Genomic DNA, 4,839 nt, shown 5'->3' with positions numbered 1-4,839 from the left:
GCAGGGATTTTTCCACGTAAAATTTCCTGTCTTATTTACTTACTGTTTTATTAATGTTCTCAGTGGAAACTCATAGAGGACCTGGTACTCTATAGTTTGGTGGACTCATATAAACTATCAATTGGTATCAGAGCAGGTTCCTCCTATCAGGCTAACACCTAGGACGGATCCTTATGGCTGCTCCACCATATTTTGAAGAAGGTCGGTCTACGTATAGACCACCAAGGTTCAATGGGCAATACCATGGATGGTCCTTACATCCTAACAAAGAATGTCGGAGACCTTCGATTGTCAATGCCAAAGACCAAAAAAGAATACACTAACGCAGACAGGAAAGCTGTGGAGAAAAATTTTCGTGCCAAGAAAATTTTGGTGTGCAGAATAGGACCTGATGAATAGAATAGGATCTCTGCTTGTGAAACTGCCAAGAAGATATGGGAAGCTTTGCAAGCAGCACATGAGGGAACCACAACTAAAGCAATCTAAGATTGATATGCTCACCACCGAGTATGAACTCTTTAGGATGAAAGACGATGAATCTATTCAAAATATGCACACAAGATTCACTTCCATCATAAATGAGCTACACTCACTTGGTGAAATCATTCCCAGGAACAAGCTTGTGAGGAAGATCCTTAGTATTCTGCCTAGTTCATGGGAGAGTAAGGTGAATTCCATTACTGAAGCAAAGGACCTGCAGGAGCTAACCATAGATGAGCTGGTTGGAAATCTGAAAACCTATGAGATGAAGAGGAAGATAGACAGTGAAAGAAGAGAACCAAAGAAGGAAAAGAACCTGGTACTCAAAGCTGAAAGCAATGACTCAAGTGAGGAGGACAGTGACATGGCTTACTTGACCAAAAGGTTTCAGAAGATGGTCAGAAGAAATGGAGGAATACTAAAAAGGGGCAACTCCAACAGACCAAAGAACTATGACCTCTGCCACAAATGTAGCAAGCCAGGGCCCTTCATCAAAGATTGTCCTCTCATGAAGCAAGAACTGTCACGACCCAGATTTCCCCGCCCTCGGGAGTCGTGATGGCGCCTACTCATAGAAGCTAGGCAAGCCACAAATCATAGAATCCTACCTATTTCCTTTTAAATCCTTTTATCAATCATAACAACAAGTGTTAAATATTTAAATGACAGCGGAATATGAAACTTAGGCGGAAGACTTAAATAAAATAAGCTGAACAATAATGCGGAATTCAACATGTGCCTCTACCCAAGAACTGGCTCCCGAGCTACTGCTGCTGTCCGGGACCTGGATCTGTGCAAAAGAGCACAGAGTGTAGTATCATCACAACCGACCCAATGTACTGGTAATTGCCTAGCCTAACCTCGGCGAAGTAGTGACGAGGCTAGACCAGACTACCACATTAAACCTGTGCAGTTATATAATGTACAACGGAAGCAAAGCAGGAATAAACAAGTAAGGAAGGGAAGGGGAAACATGTTGCGGGGAGATAACAGTTTCGAATAAAGCATCAAGTAAGGAAAGGAACAACATAACTACAATGCCAACAAGAAGCAGAAATCAAATAAGTGCACGGCATCACCCTTCGTGCTTTTACTCTCGTCCTCACCAAGCAATAATATAATGAAAACGTGCACGGCATCACCCTTCGTGCTTTTACTCTCGTCCTCACCAAGCAATAATATAATAAAAACGTGTACGGCGTCACCCTTCGTGCTTTTACTCTCTTTCCTCACCAAAGCAATTAGAATAATAAAATGTGCACGGCATCACCCTTCGTGCTTTTACTCTCTTTCCTCACATATAATCAATAGAATTGGCACGGAATGGTGCATCGTGCGGCATGGCATCACCTTTCGTGCTTTACACTCTTTCCTCACAATAGCAAACAATGCACGGCATCACCCTTCGTGCTTTAACACTCTTCCTCACCCAAACAACAATCACAAGCAAGGGCAAGGGAAATAAACAAGAACATATAGGAATCCCGGCAAGGGAACAACGATTTAACAATTAAATCCCGGCAAGGGAGCAACAAGTAAATAAATAAATCCCGGTAAGGGAACATTTCAATAACTCTTTCTCTATCTTTCACTTGTACCTCATAACTCACTTTAACACTTGAGCCAATGCTCCAAAGGGTTCAATCATCTCATATACTTTCACAATTCATAATATAACTTGAGCCAATGCTCCAAGATGTTCAAAGGTCTCAATTCCTTCCACAAACTTTTCACAACAACTAGAAATCATCACCAAAGCACGAAGAATACAATGAAATCAAATATTCACGATGTAAAGACTCACGGTCATGATAGACACCGACGTATAGATACTCGTCACCATGCCTATACGTCGTACACGACTAATACCACATAGCAAAAAGGACTCAACTCCTATTCCCTCAAGCTAAGGTTAGACCAAACACTTACCTCGGTGCCTTGAACACAACTCAAGTCTCAATTATTGCTTTACCCTTGATTCCACCGCCAATTCGCTCGTATCTAATTACAAATTACTTAATTACATCACTAAGTGCCAAATGAATCAACCCCAATGCATGAAAATGAGTTTTCCAAAATTTTACCCAAAAAGTCAAAAATCGCCCCCGGGCCCACGTGGTCAAAACCCGAGGTTCGAACCAAAACCCGATTACCCATTCCCCCACGAACTTAAATATATAATTTTTTTCGAAATCGGACTTCAAATTGAGGTCCAAATCCCCAATTTTTGAAAAACCTAGGTTCTACCCAAAACACCCAGTTTCCCCCATGAAAATCTTTGATTTTAGGTTGAAATCATGTTAAAAGATGTTAATGATTGAATGAAATGAGTAAAAACTAACATACAATTGATTTGGAGAAGAAAGGTTGTTTGAAAAATCGACTCTTATGTATTAGGGTTTTGAAAAATGAAAAATAGGTGAGAATCCCGTCTATTTATACCCCTGTCGGACCCCCTGTGCGGACCGCACAAATGGACTACGGCCACACAGGCCTGTGAACCTGAGGGCCTTTGACAGTGTGCGGACCGCACAAAATGGAGTGCAGTCGCACAGCACCCACCGCGCCCGCTCAAAAGCGACCGCGGACCGCGCTGGCCCCTCCTCCGCGCACCGCACAAAGGCGACCACGGACCGCGCTGGAGGGTTCAGAGAACTGAGATTGCTCTGAACCTGCAATATCTGTGTTTTTAAGCCTAAGACCTTCCGGAATTTACCCGAAACTCCCCCGAGCCCTCGGGGCTCCTAACCAAACATGGGTACTAACTCAACAACATCATACGAACTTATTCGTGCGATCAAATCGCCCAAATAACATCATAAATATCGAATTAAACCTCAAAATCCATGAATTCTTTCAAACTTCATAAAACAGCAAATTTTCCAATTTAGGTACGAATCACGTCAAACGATATCCGTTTTCAACCAAAGTTCACAGGAAGGACTAAAAACATATATAAGACTTGTACCGGGCGCCGGAACCAAAATACGGGCCCAATACAATCGCTTTCTAATCAGATTTTATTTCCAATTTTCTTAAACATTTCTAGAAAATAATTTTTCAAAAATATTCATTTCTCGGGTCCGGGTCTGTTTATCCAAAACGTTGACCGAAGTCAAATTAGCTCATATTATAATCAAAACTTATTATTTTTCACAAATTTTCATATTTAAGCTTTCCGGCTACGCGCCCGGACTGCGTACGCAAATCGAGGTGACTCTAAATGAGGTTTTCAAGGCCTCGGAGTCATAGAATTTAATTAAAACAAGTGATGACCCTTTGGGTCGTCACATTCTCCACCTCTAAAACAACCGTTCGTCCTCGAACGGATAGAAGAAGGAAGCACCTGAGTCGGGGAAAAGATTAGGATAACGGCTCCGCATATCAGACTCGGACTCCCAGGTCGATGCCTCAGGAGGCTGACCTCTCCACTGAACACGAACAGAAGGAAAACTCTTTGATCTCAACTGACGAATCTGTCGGTCTAGAATTGCTACCGGCTCCTCCTCAAAAGACAAGTCCTTGTCCAACTGGACAGTGCTGAAATCTAACACGTGGGCTGGATCGTCGTGATACCTCCGAAGCATGGACACATGAAATACTGGATACACCGCTGATAAGCTCGGTAGCAATGCAAGTCTATAAGCCACCTCTCCCACTCGATCAAGAATCTCAAATGGACCAATGAACCTAGGGCTAAGCTTGCCCTTCTTCCCAAATCTCATCACGCCCTTCATAGGCGACACTCGGAGCAATACCCGCTCACCGACCATGAAAGCCACATCTCGAACCTTGCGGTCTGCATAACTTTTTTGCCTGGACTGAGCTGAACGAAGCCTATCCTGAATGATCCTGACCTTGCCCAAGGCCTCCTGAACCAGATCCGTACCCATCAACCGAGCCTCTCCCGGCTCAAACCATCCAACCGGATATCGACACCGCCTACCATATAAATCCTCATAAGGAGCCATCTGAATGCTCGACCGGTAACTGTTGTTGTAGGCAAACTCCGCTAAGGGCAAAAACTGATCCCACGAACCTCCAAAGTCAATAACACAAGCTCGGAGCATATCCTCCAAATTCTGAATAGTCCGCTCGGACTGACCGTCCGTCTGAGGATGAAATGCTGTGCTCAACTCAACCCGTGTGCCCAACTCTCGCTGAACTGCTCTCTAGAAGCGCGAGGTAAACTGCGTAGCCCAGTCCGAAATGATAGTTACGGGCACACCATGAAGGCGAAAAATCTCCCGAATATAGATCTCAGCTAACCTCTCAGAAGAATAGGAGACTGCCACAGGAATGAAATGCGCTGACTTGGTCAGCTTATCAACAATGACCCATACTGCATCGAACCTCTTC

This window comes from Nicotiana attenuata, unplaced genomic scaffold, assembly GCF_001879085.1.
Source record: "Nicotiana attenuata strain UT unplaced genomic scaffold, NIATTr2, whole genome shotgun sequence".
NCBI lineage: Eukaryota > Viridiplantae > Streptophyta > Magnoliopsida > Solanales > Solanaceae > Nicotiana > Nicotiana attenuata.
Note: the sequence above shows the minus strand (reverse complement) of the source record.